The sequence below is a fragment of the Eptatretus burgeri genome, chromosome 6, assembly GCF_056783735.1.
Source record: "Eptatretus burgeri isolate ZD-2024b chromosome 6, Ebu_testis_v1, whole genome shotgun sequence".
NCBI classification, from domain to species: domain Eukaryota; kingdom Metazoa; phylum Chordata; class Myxini; order Myxiniformes; family Myxinidae; genus Eptatretus; species Eptatretus burgeri.
Window position 1 is genome coordinate 97,404,588 of NC_140966.1, and position 9,768 is coordinate 97,414,355.

A 9,768-nucleotide genomic window follows, 5' to 3' on the forward strand; every position below is an offset into this window, starting at 1 on the left:
CTCTGACTTCCTCGTATCTCTCCCTGATTCCTCCCTTCTCCAGTAAGACAGACCTGAGCCTTGCACTGGTGGCGGAATTGTTCTCTTCAACAAAGACTCTATTCCTCACTCTTCATACGCTCACTGCTCATAGTGTCAGGCAAGGTCTTTGCTCAGATAATTCTCGATAGGGTTCGCCACCATCTGCTTGAGCACGAGCATCCAGAACAGTCAGGCTTTACACCAAAAAGGTCAACGATTGACCGTATCCTTGCTCTTCGTGTCCTCACCGAATGCAGACGAGAGCTTCGGCAGGGGCTGCTTGCAGCCTATGTTGATCTCTGTAAAGCGTTCGATTCAGTGAATCGGGATGCCCTCTGGAGGATTCTTGGTCTTCGTGGGAAGCCACCAAAACTGATCGATCTGATGTCTGAACTATACTCTGGTACTGAGAGTGCTGTGAGATGTGGTGGTAGCATCTCTGACTTATTTCCATTTGTTACTGGAGTTCGTCAGGGGTGTGTGCTGGCCTCCCACACTTTTCAGCACTTGTATGGACTGGATTCTGGGGAGGATGTCAGATAGATCAAGTTGCGGTGCATTGTTTGGGAATGTCAAGATCTCCGACCTTAATTTCGCAGATGTTGCAGTCATCTTTGCAGAGAATTTAGATTTCCTTTTGGGTGCCCTCGAGGTGCTGAATGAGGAATCAGAGTCCCTGGGATTACGGGTTTCCTGGGTCAAAACTCAGATCCAGGCTTTCAATGACATCTTGGATGCTGCTGTCCTGTCTGTGCCTGTTTGTGGTGAGGATGTTGAGGTCGGGGAGAGATTTACTTAACTTGGCAGTGATATTCATGTCTCTGCTGGCTGTGAGCCAGAAGTCAACCAACATCTGAGTCGGGCCTGGGGAGTCATGGATTCACTGGATCGTGGAGTGTGGTGCTGCCAGTACCTGTGCGGGAGGATGAAAGTCCGAGTCTTCAGGTCCTTGTTGCTTCCTGTCTTGCTCTATGGATGCGAGACTTGGACTCTGACCAGGGATCTGAGATGGAGACTTAATTCCTTTGTTGCCAGGTCTCTTTGGAAAATCCTTGGTTATTGGTTGGACTTTGTGTATAATGAGTGGTTCCTGAGAGAGACTCAAATGAGATTTGTTACCTGCATAGTTCATGAGCATCAGCTGCAGCTGTATGGACACGTGACTCATTTTCCTGATGCTGATCCTGCTCACCAGATTCTCTCAGCTTGGGAGCCTTGTGAATGGAGGAGGCAATTGGGCCGACCACGTGCCTCGTGCTTGCAGCAGGTTGATCAGAATCTCAAGGAGATGGGGATGGGCCAGGCGTCTGCCTGGGGGGATGGCCAGACGGAGGCACCTGGAATACTGGCGGAAAGTGGACGCAGCGACGTACTGCTCTGGCGCATGCTCCCATACCTGACCTGCCCTCCAAAGCAGTTGCCGACTGGGCATCCTCCATCATGCAAATTCCTTCCTTGGCACAGTTGAGCTCCTGACCACATACACAGCTTTCATCTGCAGCTTGATGGAGTACTGCTCTCCCCTCTGGGCTGGAGCTCCTGCTTCACACCAAGCTCAGCTTCACACTGTGGAAATCAAGGCTTTTAAGATTATTGGAGTTTCCTCTGATGAAGCTCTCTTTCTATCATCTATCAACTCCTCTCTGGCCTTGCACTCCCTGCCTTGTGTGTGCTCTGTCCCCCTTATATTTCTGCAGGGCATGCAAGGTCCACCAGCAACCTCCTTATGGTGAAACTGCTAAGGTCAAGAATTACTGCTCACCTTCACACTTCCACACTCTCTTCAATCTCCTCTTCCCTCCTTGTCTTTAAAACAGCTGTTCACCACCATCATCCCACCCTAACCCACCTCCTTCAAATTACCTGTTTTTCTTCCTAAAGTCCCCGTAGTATTCATCTTGTTTCCCGTGTGTATCCCGCCCCATCCTTCTCCCTTCCACAGATCTCCTAATGTCTGTTCCGCACTGTTTTGTGCTTCCCTCTCCCTCCCTCTTGTCTCCTACTTCCCTTGTTATATTTTCTGTGTGTTCGCTCTTATACGAGCCTCGACAATGTATACCAATAAACTATTTTTAAAAACCAAAACAGACAGATAGGGGTGAAAACATAGCCTCCTTCCACCTTCAGTGGTGGAGGTTATAATAATAATAATAATCATAATAATAATAATAATAATAATAATAATAATAATGCGGCATCGTGCAGAGCACGACACTTGCAAAATGCATAAAACAAATTTAACCGAAAAAAACAATTGGATGGTTGAATTCAGTGACCTGAAATATAAATCTTCTTCATATTTTAAAGTCAATCGGAACGAAAATTGACAATTTTAGAAATTTGGCCGATGTTGTCCTCTTGGCCTATGTTAGCCTTTTGACCTCAAAACAATAACCTTGTTCCATATGATAAACTCTACCATGTGGTGAAGTTTCATGAAGATGGATTTAAAATTGTGACCAGCAGGCGATAGACAGACAGACAGACAGACAGACAGACAAACACAGACAGAATAACAATAAGAAGACGTCGTGCAGAGCATGATATTTGCAAAATCCAAAAAACAAATTTGACCTCAAAAGTAATTGGTGGTTGAATTAAATGACCAAATATGCAAATCATCTTCAAATTTCATGTGAATCAGATGAAAATTGACAATTTTAGAAATTCGGCCTATGTTGACCTTTTGGCCGACGTGGACCTCCAAAATAATTAGCTGGTTGAATTCAGTGACCTGAAATATAAATCCTCTTCAAATTTCAAGTCAATCGGATGAAAATTGAGGACTTTAGAAATACCACCTTAGTTGTTGACCTTTGGCCTATGTTGACCTTTTGACCTCAAAAACAATAGGTTTCTTCCTTTTGACAAACTCTTCCATGTGGTGAAGTTTTGTTAAGATCGGTTTTAAATTGTGACCTGTGGCCGACAAACAGACAAACAGACAATAACAAAATCGACTGACCAATATACAGTGCTTGAAAAATCTTTGATTTTGCAAGTAATACTAATAATAATAATAATAATAATAATAATAATAATAATATATTTTCGTACACTGTTCAGGTGCAGGATCAGCATATTGAGAGAAACACATTGCTTTGTGTGTCTCCTTTGTATCCCTGTATTTATTATTTTCAAAAAAAGTCTTGGCTCAAGGAAGAGGATAAAAGTTTTTTATTCCTTCATAAAGCGTAAAGGGATTATATATGGTTTTCTTAAAGGAGTGCAGTATGAGCATTACTTGAACACAAGTACATCATTACCTCCCTCCATTGGACAGTTGACAGCATCACAAAGCCAAAAGTCTCTCCCGATCATATGCATATTGGACTGGGGATCCATCACGAGTTTGGCACCACATCTTTCCAGAGAAGTACAACTAATTTCCCAATGTGGTGCCCCCAATCGCTTTGGGTACGAATTTGGAATTTGTTTAAGGTGCCGGTTCCAACTCGCCTTCTCTTTATTGAAAGACACTGTGGGATATTTAATGTTAGTGGACAGATACTCAGGTTAATGTGCATCTGATGGACAGCAATGCAACACCCTGCTTGTGCAGCACCGACTCAACAGTTCAGTGTTTGATTGGTAATCTAACTGAGACTGGATGGCTGTATCCTGTCAGGATAAGTCATAACTGAAAACAAAGATGGTAACAAAGTTCATCTTTCCCATGTCTATGATGGTGGCCTAATGTTCATGATATGAGACTGATATACTGTAGGTTGTGGATTGAAATACAGGTGAAGGGAGAATTATTAAGGATTTTGATTGCAAACTTCTGGAAACAGGTTGATAAACAGTTAGAGAGTTGTCATGTTACCATTTGATTGTTCAAAAAATCCCAGTCAGCTTCCAATGACCTCCATGAGGGCAGATGATCTGCTTGCTCCCCCTGTTCTGGTCTACAGGTGACCTGTTCTGGTCTGGTCTGCTTACTCCCCCTGTTCTGGTTCTGGTCTGCTTATGATGATGATGGAGGGCGTTGGAGGTTATTGGGGTGACGTCGACATCCCTGGCTTAGGGTCGGTAGGGTTATCAGACTTTGTGAAGAAGGAGGTGATCTTTGTCTACTTTGCCTTGTTCTGCATGTCCTTATAGACATTGTCATGTTACCATTTGATGTCACACTAAATCATGCGATATCACACTAAGTCACGCGATATCAAACGAAATCACGTGCTATTAAACAATAACAAACTAAAACGTGATGTCAAACTAAATCACGCGACATCACACGAAATCACGTGATATCAAACTAAATCATGTGATATCAAACTAAATCACGTGATATCAAACTAAATCACGTGATATCAAACTAAATCACGTGATATCAAACTAAATCACGTGATATCAAACTAAATCACGTGATATCAAACTAAATCACGTGATATCACACCAATTCACACAATATTACAGAAAATCACGCGACATCACACAACATCACGCGATATCACCATAACAAACGAAACCACATGATATCATCCTAAATCATGCGATATCACACTAAATCACACAATATCACAGAAAATCACGCGACATCACACTGACTCATGCGACATCACACTAAATCACACAATATCACAGAAAATCACGCGACATCACACGATCTCACGCGACATCACACTAAATCACATTATATCACACTAAATCACGTGATATCACCATAACAAACTAAATCACATGATATCATATTTAATCATGTGATATCACACGGTAACAAACTAAAACGTGATATCAAACTAAACCACGCGATATCACACCAATTCACACAACATCACATTAAATCACGCGATATCACACAAAATCACATATCACACAAAATCACGTGATATCATACTAAATCACGTGATATCACACTAAATCACATTATATCACACAAAATCACGTGATATCACCATACCAAACGAAATCACATGATATCATACTAAATCATGTGATATCACACGGTAACAAACTAAAACGTGATATCAAACTAAATCACGTGATATCAAACAATAACAAACTAAAACATGATATCAAACTAAGTCACAGGATATCAAACAATAACAAACTAAAACGTGATGTCAAACTAAATCACGTGATATCAAACAATAACAAACTAAAACGTGATATCAAACAATAACAAACTAAAATGTGATATCACACTATATCATGTGATATCAAACAATAACAAACTAAAACGTGATATCAAACTAAATCATGTGAGATCAAACAATATAAATATAAAATGACCGTTTTTACAGCCATTTTTCCCTGCTGTGCAGGGGTTTGGCTTTTTCTTGAGGCAATGTTTTATGGCCGGATGCCCTTCCTGACGCCAACCCTGGTCGCCTCTTACGACACACAGGGATATGGTACACCTATTCATTCCGGGGCATACACCGGGACCAGTACACTGGCACTCATTTCGCCGACCTCGGAAGGATGACAGGCTGAGTCAACCCCCTGGTGTTAATTCAGCAGCCAACGGGGCTTGAACTCAGGACCCTGGGATCCCAAGCCGCCACCCTAACCACAAAGCCAACACCAGGCTTTGATATCAAACAATAACAAACTAAAACGTGATATCAAACTAAATCACGTGATATCAAACAATAACAAAATAAAACGTGATATCAAACAAGAACAAACTAAAACGTGATATCACACTAAATCACGTGATATCAAACAATAACAAACTAAAACGTGATATCAAACTAAATCACGTGATATCAAACAATAACAAACTAAAACGTGATATCAAACTAAATCATGTGATTGCAAACAATAACAAACTAAAACGTGATATCACACTAAATCACGTGATATCACACTAAATCATGCAATATCACACTAAATCACGTGATATCACTCTAAATCACGTGATATCACCAAAACAAACTAAATCACATGATATCACACTAAATCACATGATATCACATGATAACAAATGAAAACGTGATATCAAACTGTCACGTGATATCAAACTAAGTCACGTGATGTCACACGATAAACTAAAACATATCACACTAAATCACGTTATCACACTAAATCGCATGATATCACATGATAACAAATGAAAACGTGATCGCAAACTATGTCACGTGATGTCACACGATAAACTGAAACATGATATCACACTAAATCACTTGATATCATACAATAACAAACGAAATGCGATATCAAACAAAATCACGCGATATCACACGATAACAATCTATAACGAGATATCAAATGAAATCATGCGATATCACGTAATAACAATCCATATCGCATGATGGCGAAAGAGCAACTGAGTCTGCGATGGAGTGCAGCATGTGGCTGTGAAGTGAGGCGGAGATGCGGGGTTGTGTTATCCTCCACGCCAGACCATGATAGAGTGAGGGACCCATCCGTGATCGGCTCATTTTTCCACAATAATTTAACCGCGATAGAGCGAAACCGCGATGCGGAAATCCGCGATTAGGGCAGGACTGTTGTATATTATTATTACTACTATATCGTATATGGTTTGTAATAAAGTTGATTTTGCTTTCTGCTCAACCATTCAAAGCCATTAGTCAAATCTTTGTGAAGAAGGGCAGTTATTTGGCATACAGGTAATTCTGGATCATGTTTGTAAAATTTGTTTTGAAATATCAACTTTTTACTGTCACTAACAAAAGGAAGCCATTTTGTGCCTTCCTTTTGCATATTAAATGCTAAAGGAAGCCACATAATGGAACACATTGGTGATGAACAAAGGACACATCATCACAAGAAGATTTGAGCTTGGCTTGGTTGGCATTCCAATTTGAGGAGTCAGCTTATAATGCTGGCAACCAGGTTAAAGTCTGACTTGCCATGTTTATTCATCCATTGCTTATTCATTTCCTGGCAGTCCACGAAGAAGAACACTGACATCTCATAATGTCCTTCAACTTCTTGTGATATATGTGAAAGCGACTCGAATGAATTTGCATCGGGGTCAGTGAATCGTCATTTTAATCAATAAAGTGTGAATTGGCGAATGTGTCTCACATACAAATCTTCCCTCCTGTTCAGATTCCAACATGAGCCTCAATACTCTGATTCGAGGGAATAAAAAGAAGCGATAGGGAAAAGAATCCGGTGGACACTTGAGCATTGAACTGAGCCAGCAGGAGGAGCACCAGGCTGTTAACCTTCTATAATGGTGCGAATCATGTTAACTGCAACCTGTCTCCAGGTCGTCTTGGGAACTTAACTGGTTTTGATTAAAAACGGGGAAATGTTACATATTGCAATTTTTCACATGACCAGGGCAGCACAGTGCACCTGATACACACCGTGATATGCTCAATGGACTCTCTACACACCACATTTTGTATATTTAATCTTATACATGCGACTTGCTGAAAATTGCAGATTTAACATGTGCTGCTACGTTTCACCCAGATGCTGCCGGACTGCACCATGATGCCACCACGCTGCACCCAGATGCCACCGTGCCGCACCCAGATTCCACCGTGCTGCACACAGATGCCACCACGCTGCACCCAGATGCCACCATGCTGCACCCGGATGCCGCCGCACTGCACCCAGATGCCACCGCACTGCACCTGGATGCCACCGTGCTCCACCCAGGTACTGCCCCACAACACCCAAATTCCGATATGCTGGAACCAGATGCCACCTTGCTGCACCCAGCTGCCATCGTGCTGCACATAGATTCCACCACGCTGTACCAGGATGCCATGGTACTGCACCCAGATGCCATGGCACTGCACCCAGATGCCACCACACTGCACCCAGATGCCACCACACTGCACCCAGATGCCACCTCACTGCACCCGGAAGCTACCACGCTGCACCAAGATTCCGCTGCACTGCACCGAGTTGCTGCCGCGCTGCATCAGGACGCCACGACACTACACCAGGACGCCAAGGCACTGCACCCAGATGCCGCCGTGCTGCACCCAGATGCCACCGCGCTGCACCCAGATGCTGCCGCACTGCACCTGGATGCCGTCGCACTGCACCCAGATGCCACCACACTGCACCAGGATCCTGCCACACTGCACACAGTTTCCACCGCGTTGCACCCGGATGCCACAGCACTGCACCTGGATGCTGCCTTGCTGCTACCGGATGGCACCCCGATGCAACTGGATGCTCCCACACAGCACCAGATGCTCCGACACTGCACCCAAGTGCCACTGCTCTGCGTCTGGATGTTGCAACGCGATGCCCGAATTCTGTGGAGCTGCGCCCGAATGTCACGGAGCTGCACCCGGATGCTACGGAGCTGCACTTGGATGCCACCATGCCTCACCCGGATGCCACCATACTGCATCCAGATATCACATTAAATGACAGGTTGTTCTATACTGCATGCTTACCTCACAATTTGCACATTACATTTGTTTCAATTGTGCTTCACATTGTATATGCACTATCAAGTGAAAAACTCGATGCCATTTATTTTACAGTAGACATGATGGTTCAAATGCTGCACACTCGATTGCACATTTCTCACTTCACATGGCAAGCTATTTGAGAAGTTTCACACAAACACAGCACAAAACATAATTTCTGGGCTCACTCCTGATCTAACATTATCCCACTCACACCGTCTCTTTATCCACTTGCCCTCTCCACGCAAGCCTTGCCACCCGGCTGCCTGACACGCTGTAGCTTAGCCATGCGGACGACGTCCGGGTCACAATCGAGTTTTGGTCGAACGGCATGTCGAGGGCAGTAGTCCAGGAACATGATCATGAAAGCATTCCTTCAAATGATCATGAAAGCATTCCTTCAAAGCAGTACATTTCAGCGTGAAAAACAGAATGATTTGTCATTTTTCCTGGGAGTGCAGAATAATTATGGGGAAAGGGTGTCCAGTCATTTGGGTGTTTGGGATATATATATATATATATATATATATATATATATATATATATATATATATATATATATATATATATATATATATATATATATATATATATATATATATATATATATATATATATATATATATTTGTACATGCTTGAAGAGAATGGTCTTAATTTGAATGCTTAAAATAATTTGAGGAAATTATTGTCTTTTCAGGAGATAATTTCTTGATGGAATTAACTCGCCAATCCTATCTCAATATAGGAAATTTGGCCACAGTACCTGGCCAAAGATCTACCCTTTACTCAAGATACCATGTTTTTATCCTCTTCTTTTTACACCCACATGATTGCAGATGAAATGGTTTGTTCAGCCCTGGCATGCCGGCATCAGAAGATCCCTGATCGGGGTGAGGTTCCCAACAGTGATAACTGTCCTCGTGATTGACAAATAGAGAGTACTTGCTTGTAAATGTCCAAGATCACACATTACCTTTTGAAAGGTGTCAGTGGTTGTTTGCCAGTGCCTGTGCTTTATTGCTGCCCAACTCTGCAGGATGGATGGATGGATGGATGGAGGGGAGCTGGCAGGGGGTTTCTTGCCTGAGTGACATAATGGTGTCTCCAGAAATAATGCACCTACAGTTGTATCAGCCGCGTGCTTTATCAGACGGATTACAGATGGCACATTGCACAGCTGGGCACCACCAACTCAGGGTGAAAGCACCACAAACAACTCGTAACGATAATAAAAAATCACTGAGAACCAAGAGTATGACTCAGCTTTGACATTTCAACCACCTCGTGGCCTTCATCTGGTAATATGCGGGAAATGCCAGCCACTCATTCAATACCTTCAGGGAGCAAGGGGTGAGTGGGTGGTGGTGATAGAAGAGAAGAGACCGA